General features: G+C 44.5%; 1 protein-coding gene across 3 annotated transcripts in view; it reads right to left on the bottom strand.

Annotated features, from left to right (window-relative positions):
- The window catches only part of PRR5 (proline rich 5), a 100,167-nt gene extending 78,011 nt beyond the window's left edge, over nucleotides 1-22,156 (bottom strand). Inside the window, exons 1-2 of one of the 3 annotated variants that reach the window (XM_054202394.1) lie at nucleotides 21,774-21,839; nucleotides 21,244-21,326 (exon numbers count right to left, since the gene is read on the bottom strand). The gene's annotated coding sequence lies outside the window, so the exon portion shown is untranslated. Of the gene's footprint in view, nucleotides 1-21,243; nucleotides 21,327-21,773; nucleotides 21,913-22,097 lie in introns of those variants that run through there. The other 2 variants (XM_054202424.1, XM_054202413.1) reach the window with 2 other exon arrangements.
- Nucleotides 22,157-23,193: the final 1,037 nt, after the last annotated feature.

Raw genomic sequence — 23,193 nt, 5'->3', positions numbered from 1 at the left:
TGAAAATAGTGTTTCGCTTGGAGATCATGCTTTGACATTTCCATGCTAGCAGATTAAAAAAAAAAATAAAAATCATCCATTTTGCCTATAACCTGTGATAATTTGATTAGCTGGGATAATAAACTAACATTACAGTGATGTTTTTCAGGATTTGAGGGGGTTATTTCAGAATAAAACTCCATTGCCTTTTTTATTTAAATCGACCTGACTTTGATGATGAAAGCTCAGCTATTCCATCAATGCATGCATGAAGTATAAATTACTATTTTTTTTTTTTAATTTGTGAATTACGTTTATCTTGCTTTCATCTAATATCCTGTATACCTTAAACTATTTATAGGTTCAGAGGAAAGGAAAAAAGAGAATGTCTGGAAAAAAAACCAACCCATGATGCTGTTGTACAGACGTTCCAGGACACTGTAATTAAGCATATTCCTCACACCAGCTGAGCAATCAGTCTGTTATTTTGGCAGGTAAAGCAAATCAAGGAATCATATAGACTTTTGTTATCAAGTATTGATACCATACCTTAAACCAGGCAGAATTTCAGAACTGCTTTACAGTTTTCTCAGGCACATACTACTTACCCATCCCTCGCTATAGGGAAAGCAGCAATACAAGTCTCAGAGGGCAATCACAGTGAAGGACCAAAAACTTTTGCAGACATAACCGTCACGTTGTGGCTTTAGAGACCTCCTGACCAGCATTAGATGAAACACAGTTCCAGAGGTTCCTGGACCCCAAAGCTGCCACAAATCCAGATTCAGCTCAAACTGCTCTGAGCTACAGGGCAGTGTAATTTCTAGGTATATTCTGTGTGTGTGAGGCAGAGGATGAAAAGGTGAAGCGTGGCTGGTGATGCCGCTTGAAAAAACAGCTATTTTGGAATTTGCTCAAATCCAAAATGCTATTTCTGGCAGAGAGGCTAGTTGTCCAAGTACTAGTGAGTATTCAAAAATACGAGGTAAAACTCAGGATCGTGCATCACAGGTGTACGATAACTAACACATTAATATAACTGCCCTTCTTTTCTAAGTGACTGTATTTTAACTTATTTGCAAGTGCGGGTGAAATTAATTTTTCATACAGCATGAATGTGCTCAGCAAAGGGACTGCCAGTTCCTCCTCAGGACCGACAACAAGAGCTGCTGTACATCAGTATTTCAGTGGAGCTGACACAGTTGCCCACTTACACCTACAGCTTAGCCAGCTGCGGCCAGAGAAATCAGTCACACGGACTCTAATTTCGGGTATTACTGCATATGTCTTTCAATTCAGCCGCGAGTGGCCGGCAAATAAACTCTATCATTTCAACGACTGCAGTCTACAAAGGCGCAAGCCAAGAATCAATGCACTGGCTGGAAATGGGGATTGCAATTAAACTACAATCAGCCTGGCAGGCTGACATGATCAAGGTCTGTTGCGTGAAAGCCCACAGCAGCACTATTACAGACCTTTTTCTATTGGGAGATTTTAATCTGGGACTGTGATGACCAGGAAGAACATCGATGGCTGGAAATTGCAAAGGCTTGGTCACTACTTTCAGAGTTTTGCAAGCTCGGCTCAATCAACCAGAAGCGTAGAGAAAAGTGCATAGGAAGAATGAGTTGAAAAGACTTTGTTATAAAACGTACCATCTGTACTCTTGGCTTTATTCCTCCAGTAACATGCGTGTAGATTTGCCTTTGGGCTAGCTAAGTCTTACTTCAATCTATGAAGCAAGTGCCCTTTTGTGCTTTTGGCCTTCCCCTCCCCAGTCATTTAACAAGCCAGTCTACAACTGGTCTCAACAAGCAAGACCACGGGGTTCGGCCTATGTTATTGCTGGCGTCCCAAGCACCTCGATTCACTCTTCTTTTAGACTTGTGAAATACTTGCAGGTCTAAATACTTTTTTCTCTCGTTTTTGAGAGAGATAAAAACATGGCAGGATGTCATCTAGGCTTTACTTCCCTGATCTTTCTCCTTAAAAAAAAATATATACAATTTCACTTTAATGGAATTAAAACTCATGCTATAAATTCAAGTTATAACTAAAAAATGAGTTCTGATGAATTCTGGCTACAGAAAAGGATAGGAAAGCCTGTGCTGACTTTCCCTGGGGCAACATTGTACCTCTGACAAATAATATGATTGTTTTTAATGCTGACTTCTCATAGCTGATTTTTTTTTTTTGCTGACAGTCGGTTTCTGTTGCATGTATTGCTGAGTTTCTTTTCTGCTGCAATAGTGACACTTAATCTGCTTTTTTATCTCTGAGGACATCAACTTATGAAGATAGAAACCTAAAGGCGATAATTTCTCCTGAAAATCCTTGGTGTTACTCTTCTAAGTAGGATGAAAAAGTCATAGAAGCTCTGCATTAAAATGCGTTAAATTTTACTCCATGGAGACAAAGAAAAAGCTAGAACGTACCAAAAGCAAAAACAAAATTTTAAGGGGCTCATTATAGGATCAACCAAGTCTAAAAGCACCAAAAGATTTCCCCTCTTATCTCAGATTATGACTTTCTCCACACCCAAAACTCCTACTTAAAACCCCTCTCCATACTCAAAACTCCAATAATTCATATTTTAAACCTCTCTCATTCTTCATTTCCCACAGACCAGATCTTAAACTTAAGGACTAATTGATGGCATGGACAAGTGGTGCACAGATTACAGCATGCGTGCTTGCACAGACGTAGGCGGTGACGCTCCAGTTCATAGAAAGGACCCTGTGAACTGGATTTCGCAGCACCCCAAATGTAATTCTTATTCAGCTAAGTGAAAACGTCTCACAAGCAAAGCTTGCAAATGCAACTGCACATGGCCAGCGTTTTCACGCTGCGAGCGAGCTGTGAATTTAATCGTGGAGTTAAAACACTAACACATTTTTCAAGGGATTACTACCACTTAACAACACAGACAGAAAAAAAAAAATCCCTTTAAATCTTTCTGCACTGCCCTGGTGCTGCTTTAATGAAAATTATAGAAAAATATTCAACAATTTAATCAGGAAAAGACTGGAAAATCCTATTCATAACAGGCAACATTTTAAGCTAAATTCATATTTGACATGTTAGTGCCTTGGTTTCACAGACTGCCCATTCAGTGGTCTCACATGAAAACCAACATCCCCCAGCAATTTCAATAAAACGTTAAAGCCTCAGGGAGAAGAGTTCTTGGATGTGGCAAGGCAGCATAACTAAGCACTGAAAGTTCCCTTTGAACTTTCCACGGGCTTTTTCAGGACAAAACAGAAAGGTCTCTCCTTTGCTTCCATTAAAGCACTCAAACACATTAAATTTTGAAGCAGCATTGAAGGGTTTTACTAGGAAAGGATGCAATGAGTGTAAACGAGGGCATTTTGGAAGAATTTCAGTTGAGCACCCCCTAGGTCTCCTTTGCTGGCTCAGTCACTTTCAATAATCTCATGGTCAGGGACTGTCAACTGTTTTACCCCTACATTTGAAAATTGAGCAAATCCAGGTGGGATTTTTTGCCCAGCAGCCTGGCACAATCTCTGCAGCAACATTCCTCAAAAAAAAAAAACAAAATGAAGAGAGGCATTCCCCTTCAGCTGCCTTTGCTTTAGAACTCAAATGCCAACATGTTTTATTAGCCTCCTTCCTCATTCCCAGGAACTGTGGGAGGTGGAAAACCAAAAAGGGAACCAATTGTCTTCCTATTTATAAGCAATTCTTGCACCGCGGGGGTGTCCTGTCCACAGCCATCCTCACCCCGGCCCCTCTCCGAGCCCACTGCTCAAGCTCTCTCTGCAGAGGTGCCTGACCATGTTTAAGGCAGCTGCTTCTGAAACCTATGTGAAAAACATTCACCATGAACAGTAGCTTCCTATTAAGAACAACAGCAACCCTCTATGGAGAGATTAAGAGACTGAAGGATGCTGGGCAACTGAGACTCATAACCAGCTTAGAGAAACAAATCACACCCTTCTCAGCCAATCCATTGCTCCTGGCATGGCCAGCGATAAGCAACCTTTGGAAGAAGCAACAGGGGAGGGAGAGAGAGGCATCTGGCAGCAGAGCGGAGCCAAAAGTAACTTCCAATGCAGCAAGAATTTAAAGTCTACATGGAAAAAAGGAATGATGAGGTCACGACCCACAACCTCCTTGACAACTTTATCTGTCTCTTTTCACAAATCTGTAGACTTTGCTGGACACGCTCTAAAGCCCACCAGCATTAATGTGGACATCTCTACTCAAACGACCAAGCTTCTGGCTCAGCACCCTTCGGGCACACACCAGAGCAAAAGCCACTCGCGTTTCCCTATTTTTAGAGCAGAGCTGGGGTTACTGATAGCAAGGAATAACCAAGCCTAACAATGCCAGCATTGGCACCAGATTAGAGCCATATGCAGGACCTGTAGTGGAGTTTTACAAGAGATGCTCACAAGGCCCCGGCTGCAAAAGCAAATTTTGGTTGGGCGGCAGGTGTTGGGCAAAAGGAATACGAAACATTGTAATTCCTGATTTCCAGGATCACTATGACTGCAGCAGGAAAAAAAAGAAAAAAAAAATAAAATAGAAAAAAAAAAAAGAGTCCTATCCTTGCATAGGTAGTATTCTATAGTCATACACCCTCAAAGCAGAAGTAATTGCCACTTGTATTTAATAATGCAAGGGGAAAGGGTAAAGGAAAAAAAAAAAAAAGAAAGAGAAAAAAGAATAAGTAGGCAGTTCATTCTAATGTCATTATGGAGCTTTTCCAAGTCTGGGAAGAGAAATTTAAGAAACGATGACACTACCACTTCTGCCCCTTCCCCTGCTTTACCAAAGCAAAGTTGGCAGAGATGTGATACACTCTGTATCTGCTTCTGTGCAGAATCCAGTGGTGTCAGCTCCGCTGCCACAGACGGTGAGGTTCCGGTGAAGCTGCCAGATGCAATACTGAGATACTTTCTGCTCTACCAGCCTTGCACATTTTGAAGAAAGGTAGCAAATAGCTGGAGGCAGCGACTTCAGCGATTTCCTCTGACGTTTCCACTGCACTCTCAGATGCAGCTTTTGACTCCGCATGAGACGGCAGCTGCTTAGTCAAAAGCCTCCTGAGAAAACCTAAGTAGCACAAGAATACAGCTCCACAGCCCGCATCTGCTGCCATTCTCAAAGCAGATATTGCTGCCTGAACCCCTTGAGAATAAAAGGAGAAAAGGATATAAAGCAAGTTTTCCACTCTTCTCTAGTGAAGACGATATGCCTGGATAGCACAGGGTAAACTACTGTTGGAAGAAGACAGAGCGGGTCTCTAATCTCTCAGTTGCCAAAATTTGGGGAGATGTGAATGTTGGTCCTGGACTTAAACAGAAATTGGCAAGTTCATAGCTCCATCGATCCTCCGTCACTGAAACCAGCCAGGGGCTAGATAAACTGTGCACCCACGTCAGGACTCAGTGTGCTGGAGGCAGTACGTAGGGAAGGGTTTTGTGGGAAACAAACTGACTTCAAAAATGAAGAGGTAAATAGAAGTAGCAGCAATTACAATGCCTTTTTTGTCACAAAAAGCACCTGGACTCAACTCAGCTACCATTTTGTGCTCCTGCCATCAATAATTTAAAGTCCTACAGCGTAAACATTAAGGAGCTTTAATGTCATCCCATCATCACCTCTCTGAACAGTTAAAAGAGACACATTGAGCTTCTAAATAATATTCAATTTTTCAATAATGACTAAAGTGCAGAGCTATTCTTGGGGATTAACAACTGCCTGAATGGTCCTTCAGGCTCAGGAAGGGACACTTGCCAGTGACTAATCTCTGGAAAAATCTCTATGATCATTAGTAATACCAGGAGAGGAAAAACAAAAATAGTGTTGTGCTGGATTTTTTTTTTATACTGGGTACACAAGGTATTTTTCCATTGATGTAAACAGATATTGTATTGGGACCCACATTGTTATGGGACACACCCCCCCCCCACTCCCCCACCGCGAAGAGCCTCCAGGAGAGGAGAGGTGGACTCCACACACACCTTGCACTGGGAGAACCCCTCAGACACCTCTTGAGTGCCTGACTACGCTTTCAAGAAACATACCTAAAGCTATTCACAAAAGCACACTACACCCGTGGTATTTTTGTTTAGTTTCTAGTATTTGTTACCTTGAAGTCCACGTTTGCCCATTTGCCATGTTTCCACAGCCATAAATGCAAAATACGTATTCTTCACAAAAAAGGAGACCATCTTCCACGTGCCCCTGGAGCTGGGACTGCCAGGAACTGCGCAGCCCCAGGTAGCAGATGGAGGCCCAGAGCTAATGAAGCATTTAAGCACATTCTTAACTAATTTTAAGCACAGAAGTAGTCCCGCCATTCCCCTTTGCTTCTAGACAACCTTTTAATGTTCCAAAACTGATCGCGCTGCATTCAAAGGTGTGGGATTTGATCCAGAAAAAGCATGACTACTGAAATTATGTTTAGCTCCCAAAATCTGGGAAAATCTTCGGTGGAGAGAAAGGATAAATGAGAGAGGAGAGGGAGAGGATACCTAAGGTTTTCCAACAGCTAGAGGCTCTGCCTCAGGGTAGTTTATTCTAACCAGGCTATTTACTAGTATTAATCTTCAGTGGCTTGTGTTCACAATGCAAGTCATTTGGCTGTCTGCACTGGCTGGAGAGACAGCAACCTGTCAATGGCAGAGCAGCTGCGCGAGTCGCAGAGGACAGATGGCGAGGACGCAGCTCAATTCTTTCCTCCCTATACTTCCCTCCTATAATTTTCTCTTCCCCCCCCGCCCCGCTGCCCCCCGATTCTTTCAGTGGGGGGAGGGAGAGCTACTTGGACCTCAACGTGCTTGAAGAGCAAATTAAATTCACCTTATAATTACTTCCTGAGCCTCTGTACTGGCAATCTGTCCTCACCCCAGACAGATGGCAACTGCTGCTCCACAGCTGGTCTGGCACCAGCAAAGCCAGCGGATGAATGGCAGGCAGGTGGGATGCTGTTTTGGCTCACCAGCTGCAAAGAAATCAAGGAAGAAAACCCAGCCTATGGGGTGAGGAGAGCGTGATTTGGAAGCATTCCTGCAGGATGGCTGGTGGTTTAATCAGAGAAAAATCTAACATATACTTGTCCATTAAGACTTTGACCACGCTAGCTGGCACGGGGCATTTATCGGAGGACTGAAGGAGACTCCTCACTGGTGCTGGCTCTAGCTATCTTCTCACTCCAAGGAATTCTTACCAGACCTCCTCTTTTTCATTAATTTAGAATGCGTATACATATATATATATATGTGTATATATATGCATTTTAAGGTCTATTTCCATGTACTTCATGTAAAGCCTAATACAATGGTTCTGCTAATCATTTGCTTAAGGACAATCATAACCAAATAACTGCAACAGCAGCAATATCACTAAGAATCTCCCTTCATCATTCTACAGCCAGAATACAATGGCACTTCATTAACCATCATGGCAATGCTTTGTCCCAGCCTGCCACTGTTGTAAGCATACAAACATGAAAGCCTCAAGACCATCTTGAGGGCTAAAGTGGTATCAGCTGCACTTAAAAGAAACATCCTTACTACAAAAAGAAGAAAAAAAAAAAAAGGAATCTTGATTCATCAATAATAAGAAAAACCTAAAACTTCTTCCCCATTCTCCTCTACTTGGTAAAAGCAACGAGTTATCCTGAACTACCCAACTTCTTCCTAACTTGGATAAAGTTCTACTCAACTTTAAACTTCTTAAAATAAGACCCTTTTCAGTCTGGGTGGTGGTATCTTCCTCTTCTCCATTTTAATTTGCCAGGTTCTCCTGAGGGATTTTCATTGTGATGTCTTCATTCCTACTGAAATTTCCATGACTGTTGAGATTTTTTACACACGAACGGATGGATGGGTTTCTTTCCAGCAAAGGAAGAGTTACTGCCTGCTGAGAGACCACAAGCAACCTGCTACCTGGACCACGCTCTGTGAGCTTTGGGAACATGTACCAAGACACATGGACAAAAAAACTCACTCATAAATGAAAGCCCCAAGCATTAGAGCCCCTCGCCAGGCAGAGGAGAGGAAAGGAGCTGCTCGAAAACCAATACTGGGTGAACATTTTGCAAACTAACACGTTAACCAGGCTCAGAGGAACGCTCCAGTTCTACCAGAACACGATTGCTACACTAATGTTAAATGGATTTATTTAAACCAGTCTAAGCTTCTGCTTCGATACTGTCGCACTGTGCAAACAGATCCCTTTGCGGATGCAAGCGGGAGGGGTAAAGCAGTCCCCAGCTCCAGCCATCCTTCCTGCCTGGGGCAGAAGGAAGATGAGCCGCACCAGCACTGAGACTGCCATCCTCATTTAAGCATCTCCCCATTGAAGTTTAACCTGAGCTTTCCGATCTTGCCTGAAGTAGGTTAGGGATTGCTCACACAGCCTATTCTGCTAAGCAGACACATGTAAGACTAATCGCTGGCAGAGGGGCAGTACCAAAGAGCTGGGGCAAAGGGGGCCTCTCCAGATTTTAACTGGAAGCAGCAGTTTGCAAAGCGGATGGCAGTGCAGCGTCTTTGCTGTGCCTTATCTGAGTCATCCAGTAAAGCGCTCAGTGCAATTTTCTGCTGGTGCAAGAAGAACGCAAACCTACGAACTTTTTAAACGCTATTTCCACAACCCTTTCGTAAGCAGGTAACAACCCTATGCAAGTAGAAGGAGTCATTTAAAACCTGAACAAAACTAGTTCTTCAACAAAAGACTATATGGTTGGAGGATTTTCACGCTTCCATGAAAACAAAGGAAACACGGGAGATCCAGTATCACAAGTAGCTGGAGCGCAACACGATTTAGATTTCAGATCCAGCAGCACAACCCAACCAGAAGATCTTGCTACACATGAAATCAAACTTTGGGAAATCTTATGAAAACTCTGCATTCCAACAGCAAAAGTAGGCGATAACCAAAGAGAAGGAAGAATGTGGATATCAAGGAATATTGTGGAGCTTGTCAAATTTGTGCTGGTGGACAACACCGCCTGGTAATGGCTTTGATGATGAATTTACCTGGAGTCTTGTTTGCCACTGTTCTGCATTATACAGAGGCAGAAACACATGCATAACACTTCTAATGAAGAGAGAGAGAAGAGGCTTTTGCCAGTGCCACAGTATTTACACTGTAGCATCAGTCATTCCACTTATGAAAAAAAAAAAAAAAAAAAAGGGCAAAAAGAAAAAAGTGCAAATCAGAAGAGAGAACCTGAAGAGCGATGGCCAGCTTTGGTAACGCTTACCTTCACTGGTTAAGAAACAGGCACATACGACGGGGAGGAACCACAAGCTGAGGCACGTGGCCGGCTGGGTGACTCTGAACCTATCCTCAGCCGGCATCTCTAACCTTTACCAAACGTTATCGCTCGATCTCTGCTGAATTAGCGGTAAGAGAGCACCGCTCCTCCACTCCTTCACAGCAGGTCGGAGAACAATGCTGGAAAGTTGCCAAGGGTGCAGACACAAAGAGAACGAAGAAGGGGAAACCCCCAAGAATCAAACCCCAAACGTGAAAGCTGCTCGAGAGACTGCACAAGCCTAAGCATCGTTTCTCAGGCTTCTTACTCGGGGAAAACTCTCTCTGAGCTTCAAGGGCAATCACACCTCAATAAAAATTAACTACAAGTCTGAAAATTTTTCCTCCAAGCTTTATCAAGCAGGGTCCACCTACAAAATAGCATAAAAGCAGTTGCATTTAAGGCTTTTTTGAATTATTATTTGTTGGGGTATTTTTGCATTATTCTCAAGCTGTGGAGCCTCAGTCACAGACTCACAGACCAAAATCTGACTGAGGTAGGTGCTGTGGGAAAGCCGCACAAAAAAGATAATTAAGCATAAGCAAAAGCAGAAGCATATGTTCTCTCAGGATATGTTCTCAGCACAATCATTCATGGGTAACTAAAGAGCAGCTAAAGCATTTCCACATAATCTCATAGCAGCAAGCCAGACGACTCAAAAAATTCCTCCCTGTTTCCCTTCGTTTTCAAACTGTGAGGGAGAAAAAGGCTTTTACAAGACGCCACAAAAGGCTGGCGGACCCCATTTGTTTCACACAGCGTTGGTATCCGATTCTGAATACTGAAGACCTCACCGAGATAACTACAATGCAGTGGTCCCCAAGGAAAGATGGTCTGGGTTGTTGCTGCTCCATTCCCCACGCAGAGCCAACGCAGCTTTTTATACTCCTCAGCGCTTTATTTAAAGGTAATTAAAAAATTACTTCCCTGCCTCGAAATTAATTCTGAAGCCTCAGAAGAAGTTGAAAGCCTACTATTAATATTATATGACTGCTATAAAATCCTGGGTTTTTTCCTTCGTTTTTTTTAGTTTATGTATACCCAGGAATGCCCTGGTTTTGTTGAAGTATTTGCGGGATGATGTTTGGTAGCTCTCATCTGTTAATTAAAGGGCAGGAGAAGAAAAATTTCTGATATGATAGTGATGCTCAAATAAGTGGAAAAAAAAAATACATGAACGAAAATGACTCTTAAAAGTGAAAACCAAAATCTAACACAAGGGAAGGCTCCCTTCCCCACAGCCCCCACAGTGCATTTTCTTCAACGATGGAGCAGCCTGCAGGCAGGCCTTCAAGAGCTGAAATACTCTGCTGCCTTTCTAAGGTTGTGGGATTTGGCCAAAAGCCTACAGGTTTTGCTAAATAAAGAAATGCGAGAGCCCCTCTTACCTTGCCTGACTTACTATGGTCACGGAGACTTACAGCCTGCCCTGGATCTGACTTTATTATTAAAAAAAAAAACACAACAAACCCAAACAGAAATAAAGAAGGGCATAGGCCCATTTGGTTCCCTTTTGCAGTAATTTTAATATCTTGAGAACTTGGGTCAATCCCCCCTTATACATATTTTTACCAAATTTAACTTCCACCTTGGGAAAAAGCTGAGAAAAAGGAGGCGGCCAGAGGCTGGAAGAGAACGCTGAATCGCCTGGAAAATGAGAGATTAACACAGATGCCTTTGTGTTAACAGAAAACATACAATGAAACGCGACAGCGGAGAACACTGACAGGGAGCCATGAGAGCACAGCAAATAAGATGCTGCAGCAGTCAGCCGGCAAGCACACCAGAGATGGGGATTTTCGGTTCAGGAAAAAGCTCTTCTCATTTCTATTTGAATATAAATGTCCTCTGTGGAACCAGAGGACTCTCCAGGCTTGGTATCCCCTCCCCGTAAGAGGAAGGCTCTTCCCCCAAGAAGGCACTAGCCACACTGACTCTTTAAAATAAACAGCTAGAATATCACCCTAAGGGCCGAATACAAAGGGGTTTTGGTAGCTGAACCAGAATTAGCTGAAACGAAGACCAGATTTCTACTCTCCGGCAAGGGCGGTGGCTTGACTCGGTGAGTTTTTAAACTGCTTTAGCTTCAGGGTGACTTCACATGGCCCAGGTTTTCCTGGAAGGGAGGAGAGAAAACTAGGTGGTCATTTCCTTTCTGTCCTCGTTCCCTGCTGCCGCTGTCCCCCGTTGCACAGCCTTGCTGGGACAAGGCACAAGGTCTCAGCTGCATCAAGCAGTGCCGTGCCGAACATCCATCCATCCTCCACTTAGGTACCAGGGAGCTGCCCTGCCTTTCACTGTACCGAGGTACAGCCGGGCTGGCGAATTTGTATCCTCCCCTCAAGTTATTCCATGCATAGAGGCTGCAGTAAATATTTCCCTTGTATTTCTTCAAGTTTGCAATATTTGCTCTTCCACTTAGTAGAAAGTAAAAGCCCCTAACATGACCTAGTATCCTAATTCACGTGGTCTTAATCTTTTAGGCAGTTGCACAGCTCCATTCAGTAAAATCAGCAACAGATAAACACAACCCCCGAGAGTAATAGGTTTACTCTAGTAATTTACAGTTCTTAAATAGAAGAAACTGAAAAGTAATCAGAGGGGGTGGGGAAGAAGGAGGAATGAGAAACAGGACAGCACACAAGACTTGGCTGTCAGCGCTGCAGGCATCAGCTACCGCGTGAGATAGTACCGCTCGCATGGAAAAGCCCCAAGGAAAAGGACACGTGGTGCTGCTCATAGATCGTGTTCATACCTAAAAACTCAACGCAAAATGAATCGATACCTTTAGCTGCTCTAAATGCACAGGCATTACTCGGCTTCTCCACACTTGTCCACATAAACCCTGCACTTAGATTTCTTACTCGAGTGCTCTCCCAGAATTCACCCAACTCCGTAACACGACAGCATAAGCCCTGGCTCATCACACCCTACTCAGCAGCTACAAAGCAAGCCATGAGCACCGAGACGTGTTTGCAACAGCACCGGACTCACCATTCCCAGACACCTCCTGCCACCACCCAAAGCACCACAACCCATTTGACTTCCTCTCGGTCAGTAGAAAACATGATAAATTAAGTACTAAACCAAGCGTTGGCCCGAGAGGGACATGCATCACATCCTAAAGGTTTTGTACTTTGTTTCCAAGGAGGAAGATGGGGGTTTTGCTGTAGAGTCAGCAAAACAACAAGGTGTTTTTAAAATGTAAGCAAAGTGAGTTTCTCAAATTTCCCATGACTTTGGGGACGCTGACCAAGGGCACCACCATCTTTCAGCTTTATTCCAGCACACCATGCTGTGTTCCTCAGAGGTCAGAACTGTCTTCCAATTCCACTAAACCCACTGTTATTCCCTGTTCTTTAATCAATCAGCTTAATAAATCTGCTCCATTACTGTCTCATTTGTAAAGACAGGCAAGAGACTGTGGAACACAGCAAATGCAGAAATTTTTAAAAATAAAAGGCAGTGGGGGGGAACCTAAGCAAATGGCTTTTATTTGCTTCTATCTGGGATCTCTGAATGTGTGCACGGAGCTGCTGGGGCCAGCCAAAGCAGCAGCAGTGTTGCCTAAGCTGCCCACGCACCCCAAGGAGGGGTCCTCCTAATCCCCGTGGCCATCTGAAACCACAAAACGCCTCTAGACTTTGTATGGGATCGTACAGTTGTAGAGAGTTGGGTCATACACAAAGATCAAACCACAGGGGATCCTGCCCCGTGTTATGTAAATACTGCTTGGTAGGACTTGTGGATAGAAAGCCATTCTGAGCTCTTCAGGATTCTGCCAGAAATATCTCATCAGGCTTTGGAAAGCTCAGGTTGAAAGAGTAGGAATTCCAATAGATGTGTCAGCTGTTTCACTGCACGTAGCATTCCTCACATTCTGCATGACAGCATGAAGCAAAGAGCCTTAAAGGATATGACCTAGCAGCGTAAAGCCGCGTCCATCCTTCCTAGCGCCTGCTGGTGATGGGATCACCACACAGAAGCCACCCAGGGTCTTCTGGTCATGCCTTCTCCTGGATCAAAATAACGGCAAGCCTCATGCACTTTTTCCACCAGCTGTGTCAATGACAGAAAGGCAACATCTAGATACCCAATGTGTCTTTCTGGGAGTCACATTCCATTTAATTCCCCGAACAAGGTTACAGGGGGCACCAGGGAGGACACACCACAAAACCTGCAGAGTGGTGGCCACTGTTTTCGGAGCAGCAGATCCACCTTCATGCTCCGTCTGTTAAACATCGTGCGTCTGTGTGTGTATCTCTACATATGTCTCTGTACGTATGAGCGCCTGTATGGAAAACCAAAGGAAAACCAAGGAACGCTTAGAAAAGAGTCTAGTTCAGTTAATGCCGCTCTGACTTCCCCAGGCTCTGCCTCTGAATCTCTGCCGCCTACAAAAATCACCCTCCGGGCTAAAGTCTTCAAAGGGTACCGCGTGATCCACATACAGTAGTTTGCGCTCAGCAGTGCAACGACTTCTAATTTCAACGGGCTTTTATCATTCTTCTTGCCATCACACATTTTAGGGCTAACAAGGATCCTCTGCAATTCAACCATTTCTGGGGGAAGCAGAACATCCTTTTTCACAGGATTATGCGATAACAGAAAATCTTCATTTTTAGTTGTGATTTTCTTCTCCTGTTGTTTAACACTAAATAGAGAAGCGGTTGAAAGAAGCGAGCAAACAAGACAGACAACAGGAGGGGCACATTTTGCCTAAGCATTCATCAGCCCATTTGCTCGAATGAGAGGAAAAGCAAGGCAAAGAAGAGAGGAAAGTGCATCATATTTTTGCCTGAGCACACAGATGAAAGGCAGGCTTTATAAACTTAAATTCTTCACAGCTTCCATCAAGCACAAGGCTTGTTTCTGCAGTAGTGGTGCTCAGTTTTAAGTTGTTTTCTCCCTAAGCTGGAGATTTACCTTCTAGGATATCTAAAAGCTGCTAAAGTGGCAACTGAGAGTCTGGAGAGGTCTCAGTACGGATCAGTTAAGAGGAATCGCCCTCATTTAGTCATAAGAACAAAGCGTTAATGTGCAGGGCAGGGACTGCACTTTGTTTTGTGTTCGTACTCTGCCTAGCACAGGGTGGTCTTAGCTCCTTAACCCAAGGGTTTTAAGGCAGAAGAAAACCCAAGTCACCAATAAACAGTAGATACTAAGGCAGATAAACGAGGGACTGGAACTATTTGTTAAAAAAGCATGGCAAAGGCTACCAGAATTAGCATCTACAGAACGTTCCATATGCTACAAAATAATTATGAGGGCCGGGATTAAAATGTGAATGATCAAGAAACCTTCATGGGAATTCAAGAAAGACCTCGATGTGTTCAGGGGGAAATAATAGCTGTGCAATTCAGTTGCATCTCTCATTAAACATTGTTAAAAACTCCATGAAAGGGAAATGAAGTTAATTGAATTTAAATCAGCTAATAAATATTCTTTTGGATACTCTTTTCCCAGCAAAAGAGTAAAAAGGAAGGATGCCAGCAGCATATTATCAATGCTAAAAACTTGACCCTAAAAACAGCAAAAGGAAGAGGAATTTACTACACAGGAGTATGCTAAGCATAAACCTTGCATCTGCTCCTAGCTGAGACCATTCTTCAAATTAAATCTTCTGGTAAACTTTGAGAAATGCTTGATGACTGTAACAAGGTCTACACAGTGCTGTAGATGGGAAAAATTTATCTTCTAACCTGCATTAATATTTTCTGTGCTGTCTGTGTAACTGCAGACAATTCTGGTAGTCATACAAACACATACTTAAGCCTGAATATCTCCAGGAAATTGTTTAATAATGACAAATGAGCAGAAGTCATGCAGAATAAAATGGAAAATCGACTCATGCTGGAATTAAACATTACAGAATTAATTTGGGAAGCATGCTGTAAAGCCAGACTTGATCCACGCAAGCAAATCTCACAAGTTTGGGCCAACATCTGGCTTCTTATCTGAACTTTCCAAGCTGCTTCTCAGTTATACAAAATTGGCTTGGGTATTTTATAAGAACAAGCTCTCTCAAATTTTCCAATACTTTCTATCTTCAGAGATGCCAGAATTACCACAAGAATGTCTTTTTCCTGGCACTTTGAATTGGACTGATTCAGACCTCACATAGGATACACGACAGGATAACTTATACAAGGGACAAAGCTTTATTTAGGAGTAGAGGTTTTGTTATGCCAAGCCAACCCAATCATCTGTTAAATCTCATAACCTGCTGACAGTGGCTTTGGCCTAGTCCTCCAAAGCAAAAAATTAAAATAAATGTAAATAAAACAAACAAGAAAACCCCACCGCAAACCCCAGCAAAACAAACAAGCAAAACCATGACCACTAACCACCAGTGGAGCGCTCAGGAGTCAATCGAGACTCTCTGTGTGTAATCCTTAGTGCCTTACTTTAAAAAGTAATTGATACTGTAAACCCAAGTCATATCTATGAACTAACGCAGCCAACAGTGGGTGTTCTGCTTACAGGGACAACTAGATGCAAACTTAATTTACTCATTGGAATCAATGAAAATCACCAAATTCAACCAGTTTGCTGGTATTTCTCTAGATCAGGATATAAGTAGTTAATCAAAGGAAAAGGAGTGGCCCTCCATTCTTCTTGGAGAGAACCTTAACAGAATATTTTACAGAAGATTGATATAGTGGCGAAAAGAAAACCAGCAGTACTGGCTTATGGAGGGGCCAGATGAGCACATCCAAGCTGGGTTAATGCAGTTTCTGGAAGAATGCTTAACTTCTCTCAGTGTTCTAATGTCCTTTGCAATCAAGACAACAAAATTTCATAGCTTCTTTTCTTCTGACTTTCCACTTCAAATGGACAACACAGAAAGTAAGAACCTAGTACCAAGTCACCAGATGAAGAAATTTTGGGACTCAAGTTACACTTAATTAAAGGAGAGTCATCCTTAAGTCAGCGTTGTAAACGTTTGTCAATGTTTTCCGTGCCTACCGTCCAATAAATCATTCATGCTGAAGACAGTCAAGCTGCCTCCAATTTTTAAAGCAGCCACTACGAATCAGAATAAAAATATTCCTCCCTATCTAGCAACAACATACCATCTTGGAGCACCTGTTCTGCAGTAAGACCATGCCTAATTTACATAAACTCTGGTTTATTCTGGGATACAACAAGCAATCCAGCGGAAGAAAGATTACATGTTAGGACATCAAACCACCCGGGAGAGACACGTTATTGTACTATCATACGTCATACTATTCAGTGGTCTTTTTAATCAGACTTTTTATGAACTGACCCACCTCAAATCTGAGGAGAGGAACAGGACAATAATCAGTAGGGTACAGTAATACCATGAAACTAATTAAGTTCAAAATTGCAACCTCTTTACATTCTTGGATCGCATTGTAAAAGACAGCTTAAACCGAAATAAATTGATTAAATCCAAACATAAGCAAACATGAGATCTTGGACTGAAGAACTGCTGGAGCTGACCCAAAGCAGCAGACTCTTCCCTGACTGCGGAGCATTTTGGATCACGGCCCTCGGCCCTTCTAATCTGTTTGTGCATCGCCTGCGACTTCAGCAGAGCTGCTCACCCCTTTGAAGTTGCTGTTCACATTTCAGTAAGTATGCAACGTTGTGTCTATTACAGGAGTCAGCAAAGGAAGAGGTACCTACTGTCCAAAAATATCCTTTGAATTTTTTTGCCGATAATGGCTGGAACTTGAAGCAGGAAAACACCCTGAGCCTGTTGCATTCTAACTTTTCCTCAAAAGGAGAATTCAACATGGACCCAAGGACACAAAATAACAGAGATAACATAAACCGAGAAATATTTCTAGCCCGGCCTGCTGTGCTCACCACAGGAAAAGTGTCTTCCATCACATCCTCCCTCACCGCGTGACCAGAACAACATAGGAGACGCTACAACATTTGTTTTACAGAATAATGGCATGCATTTCAGCTGGCAGCAAGGTAAGCGTTCGTATTTTCCTGGCTCACGGGCTCCTATGAGTTAAAGATGGAATAAGATCTATTAATTCGTTTCCCTCCCCGTCAGCATCTAATCCAAGCTAGCAGAGCATGACTCCGTCCCTTCCAGCAGGCCACACAGGGGAGTTGAGAAGCTGACTCCAAGCAGAGGAGCTGGCCTGCTAACTGAAGAGCCTTGTTTCTAAAACCTCCATCCTAATCCGCAGACACAGTTCAGCCAGGGGAGGTGTGACCCTGAGCTGCCAGCCCTGCAGAACATTTTCCAGGGCTCTCTACGAGCTTTACAAAAGCCGCCATCAACAACGCTACCGGCATTTTTCATGGAAGATTATTTACCTTCATTCCATCAAGAAGGTTTTCTTGATGTTCAAGTCACCTTCTCTATTGCAGCCCATTAAGTCTTGCAAAGGTTACGTGGCTACGTCTTGAGTACCCACACTTGAAATTGCTGGTATCTCTGCTTCTTAGATAATCTGGTGACATTAAGCATTTTTAATCATTCCTCAGAAATCAGTCCCTTCGCTCTCCTCACCAGCTCTTTCCCTTCCCTTTCAAACTTTCAAAGGGCAGGTGTCCTACATTTAAGGCAGGGAGGCAGATGCATCCACACTGCCCATGTAAAGCCTGTTATTCTTCCATTCATAACCAGGATATCACGGACAACTGAGCTGCCCTGTACTACTGCGTGCCCGACCGCAGGCCCTCGGTTTGTTTCAGCCCTGGGACTTTGCCTGTGCTCTTTCACACCCAATACACACTTTAACCTACCGTTCATCTTCTTTTCCCTTTTCCATCCCTCAGTCTCCTTAGATTGTTCTGCACCGTTGGACTGTCTGCAGAGGCAGAGTTCATTGCCAATAACTGCAGACACCCAAGTTTTACACATGAAAAGGTATAATGCACTGAGCTCTTCTGATGCCTTTCATGTTTTTTCCTCAGTTGTCACCACCCTGGCTTCTACATCATGCCGCCACTGAGCATAAATACATTTCACTCTTATACAGGAGCTGCATCACCAAGTTTCCCCAAAAGACCTGCTGCTTCGTCTGCTCGCACAAGCGGCACAAAGGGTACGTACCTCCCTGGTGATACCCAATATCTTTCTGATCACAACTGTGCCCCGAACCACTCGTCAGCCTCCCAAGCAGATTGAATTTCAGCCTGAGCGCCACAAAGGAGTATATTGTGGCTAGCTGATGGGCAGGGAGGGATTTGGGGTTTACAGTTCCTGTGAGTCTTCCAGCAGTCACAGGGTAATGTGACAGAAAGTAAACATCTTTCAATGATGTCCTGTTTTTTTTCTGCACCTGTCTCTGCTTCAGATCCATAATCACTACAAGAAACAATCTTCAGCTCAATTGTCCGAGCAAGGGAATGCCCGGCATCGTTATGCGGCATTTTCCAAGTCAGCTGTCAGGTTGCATTTAGCATTCTGCACTGGTCCTACAGTTTGGCTCGCCTGGAAATTTTAAATGCAAATGTATTAGCGGGGTGGCATGCGAGAACAATATCAGAATTTTACCTCACACCACAGCTCCTCGCTCGGCTCCATTCGACTCCCTTTTCCTCCCTCCCATACACACAGATTTGCAGCTGCTAAACAGAAGGCTTAAACAAGAAAATCTTTACCTACTTTTTTTCCCCCCTATTGAAAGACTTTCCCTGGCCCTTCTGCTTAAAGAGACCTAAACCACAGTTTAAATAATGCTTTAAGGTCGCCTACGACTCCAACACGAGACACAGAGCAGGCAAGCAATTTCTTTAATAGCGGGGAATAACAGCACTTAATTCAAATCATCCCCATACAGTATTTTCCGTCTTCCAAGGGCTAGAGATGCACTAGCTAATTAATCACCTTTTTCTCCACACCCCAAACTCGCCAGTCTTATCCTAAGAAACCAGAGGGAAAGCAAATGCCACCGAGAGGACATGCTTCTGGACAAGCATTTGTCATTTTCTTCTCTTCTTTGTGCTCAGCGTCAATGAGTCCCGGGACACAGATGTAGGCAGATAATTACGAGCTCTCATAATTCAACAGTTCCTCGAGAGGCTGTGGCCAGAGCTATTGGAGAGGCATATTTTTCATTGACCTTAATATGAAGGCATTTATCCAGCAGTGATGTTGAAATGTTTCAAACACTGTTAAATGATCAGACCCAGACCTAATTGTTTCCTTTCTGGTGCAAGGATGCTCATGTCCATGTGCGGGACCAACCGCTTTGGTAAATCCAGGCACAACCTGAATACAGCTCAGCAGCTTGCGCTGAGCTACACAAAATCAGAATGCATTCTAAAAATTATAGTGCCACTACTGCGTAGCAAAAAAGCACCGATTTTCCCTTAAAGAACAGCTTTTTAGTTTGCATTTGTGGTTTATTACCAAACACATGTGCAAGAGTGATACTTTGAAGGAAAAAATAAAGAAGTAGGCCAGAAGATCAGTGGCTACGAATGGTCAGAGCCTCCAGCTCTGGACCAATCTACCTTGTTGCAGTTAATATCCATTACAATATTTAACTCTATTGTTGAAACGGGAAATACTATTTTTAGCCATTACCTGTTATTTTTGTTCAAAGATTAAGTGCCACTTACAGTTCTATTACCAATCGTGCATTTTATCACGTGTATTTATGGAGCTGTTCATTAATCCCACTGGCGTTTACATTAAAAAAACCCCAACAATTAAAGCAATTTTACTGGCTTTCTTCATTGTGGCCACTTTTTATAACTATAATTCTATCTGTCATAAAAATCAAAAGGAAATGCCTTTAGAATAGAAATGGGGGGAGGTATGACTGTAATGCAAGGACCAGATTTTTTGAAGTGCTTGGGGCTTGATTTTCTTAAGTGTTGAAGACTCAAAACTTGGCTTACACGGAGGTCCCCCAAAGAACTCTGGATACAGAAGTTTGAGAACTGAAAAGAAAGACTCGAAAATCTAGCAATTTACTCTGGAGCCTAAACACAGGCCTAGAAGTGCTTAAAATCTGGCTCTGTCTTGGGTGATGAGTACTTTTGGAAAGTCCTCTTACTCTGTCTGCTTTGCAGTGTCTTTTTACTGCGTATCCACTGGGAACGTGTCTTAATTCCATATTCCTTCCAGAGTCTTCCCCTAATTGGATTATTAATGAGAAAAAGAAAGATGAAGCATTAAGTCATTCAATCAATGGTGTATATTATAAATATGAAATCCCTGTCAATACACGTTTCATAGTAAGTCACGTATTAATAGACTATCGTAGAGACAACTAGGGTTATACGCAGAATTCATCCTACTCCCAGAACTAAGTTTTAGATACACTAAGCTTTGGCGATGGGAGAAGTTATGAACAAAGAACAGTTTTGCTGGGCGGTACCACAGCTCTACATCCAACTATGCACTAGATGCCAAGCGTACCCATTATGCTACAGCTGGCCTGTATCGAACTATTCCTTTTATTCAAATTGAAAGAAGGCTGCCTAATCATCACCTAATAGTCTTCTTTTTCCTAAAAGCTAATAGGTGTGCAAGACAAGAGAAATGAAAAGCATTTATCTTAAACGAAGCACCAAAATTTAGTTTAGACCCATCTTTCCATTATTAATCAACATGCTGGTAAATGCAAAAACTGATTGTTTCCTGCAATTTAAAATGAAATGTTTAAAAGTATGCTGGCTGGAAGTGATGAACATTAGAAAAGCTAAATCATTTCCTCGATCCTTTTCCTAAGGCTGCCTCTCTTGTTGCTTCTACAATGCTAAAACGTCGGCACACATCCAACTTAACGTATTCTTGAAGAAAACGAAGACACCGGACCTTCACCAATGACCACTTACGAGCTGCCAAAATTAACAGCGACTGCACGCACGCAGACAAAAATTGAACCGGGCAAGCCCACCTTCTACAAAAGCCATCAGAGACCATACGCTTTGGGGTGGAAACATGCAAAATCATTCTACAAAAAAAAAAAAAAAAAAAAAAAAAAAAAAGAATTCTTACTCATGCATATAGCTCTTACTTGCGTGAATAAGGCTTACGGCAGTCAACCCACAGGAATCACATTTAGAGTCAACTCCAGTTACCTGAGATAGCTATTTCAGACTGTAAAAAAAGGAGATGAGCGTCTGCACAAACACGAATTTAATATTCACCCGGTGTGCAAAAACCTGCCAGCCCGAAGTCTAGAATCAACAGAAATCACCCCAACGGCTACAAGGCGCCTTATTCCATCGCCCTCCACGGGAATAGGCAGAGCCGGGAGCCCACCTCGGACCACGGGCACCGCTCCTCTGCCGCCTCCCCTCCCTCAACACGGCCCCCCGCCGCCCCACGGCCCCTGGGTGCCAAGAGGGGGGTCCCCGCCGCCGCTCCCCAGGCCCCCCCACCCCCCGCAGGCGCCGTGTCCCCCCGCGGCGGGGGGGACACGCAGGGACAGACCCGCTTTCCCTTCCCCCGGGCTGGGCGCGGACCCAGGCGCAGCGCCCGGTTCCCCCAGACCGAACCGCCGGGGGTGCGCGTCTGCCCCCGCCGCAGCCGCCCCCCACTCACCGTGCGCGACCCCGGCCGCCGCGGGAAGGAGCCGGAGGCCCGCCTCAGGAGGGTGGAAGGGGAGGAGGAGGAGGAGAGGGGGAGGGAGTATCCGCCGGCCCCGCAGCGGAGAGGGAGAGGGGCCGGGACCGGCGCTGCCGCCCGGGGCAGCAGCACGATGCACAATGCGCGGCCGCGGGAGCCGCCGGCGGGGCGGGGCGGCCCCGCCTCACCGCCGGGAGGGGCAGCGGCGGGAGGGAGCCAGGGGAGGAACACGACCACCACCCCCCCCCACCCTTCCCCCTCGAAACCCCGAAACCGCCCAGCCGCAGACCCCGGCAGCACCTTCCCTCCCGCGGGCGGCGTCCCCCCCGGCCCCCCTCCGCCCGGGAGCGGGGACTCGGCGGCGGGTAGCGGCGGGTCCGGTGCCAGCGGCGGCCGGTTTGGGAGCGCTGAGCTCGTCGGTGCAGCCTCCCGAGTGGTTTTGCGGAACAACCGCCGAGCCGAAGCCTGGCTGATGAGCCCGCTCCAGCGAGCTGCGGGGTTGCGGCTGCTGAAGGGGAAGAAAAGGGGGAATGGGGGAACGGTACGCGGGCAGCGAATCAGACCTTCAGTTTTCCTACGAGAAAGGTGCGGGTTGAGGCTGGAGTTGGACGGAGGGAGGAGTACAAAGGAGCCCGTCCACGGGTGTCAAGTCTCAAGGAGAAGAGATGCTACTCCAGGCGCTCCGGTGCCGGCGGAGCTGGGAGCCCACTGGGAAGCATCCTGCCTTGCGCCATCGGCACAGGGACTCGCGTGTGCAGAGACCCCGGGCAAGGGTTTCGCTGGAGCATAGGTTCCCGCACAGAGACAGCAAAACACGGTCTGGCTGAAGTTTGCTTTATGGCTGCGTATCAATCAAAACTTGTGGTTTTGCCCGGTCTGTAGTTGGTAGTTTTGATCTGAGTTATGGGATTTAAAGTGCACCCTGCAGGGATTTAAACCAAAGGAAGTTTTATACAAATCAATTCCACCACGAGTTTCAGCCACATCAAATCTTAGCTCGTTTTGGGTATCTGGCAGATGCGCTGCTTTGGTTTCCTACCTACTTCAGCTGGCCTGCCTGAGGGAATGACAGTGCCAAGAAGTGGACTCAAATGAGGGCTGTGTTTGCGTGTTAATGCCACAACATCGCGTCACAGTACCCTGGGCTTCGAAATATGTGGTCTTCTGATCTGAGAAGGGGCTGCTCATGCTTCACTTTCCTCCCATTTCAGTGGAAGCTGGACATCAGCGACTCACTCTATTGATTTGATGCAGTTTGTTTTCAGGCTATAATGACTTTGAATGGTAACACAAGATGAAGGAATCTAATAGAGGAGAAGTAAGGATCATACAAAGGAGTCCTCCTTTGATGTGTTCAGGGCACATTATGTTTTAAAAGCAGTTAAGGTACAGTTGC

This window comes from Rissa tridactyla, chromosome 1 (genome assembly GCF_028500815.1).
Source record: "Rissa tridactyla isolate bRisTri1 chromosome 1, bRisTri1.patW.cur.20221130, whole genome shotgun sequence".
NCBI classification, from domain to species: Eukaryota; Metazoa; Chordata; class Aves; order Charadriiformes; family Laridae; genus Rissa; species Rissa tridactyla.
Note: the sequence above shows the minus strand (reverse complement) of the source record. Positions and strands in the feature narration are given on the sequence as shown.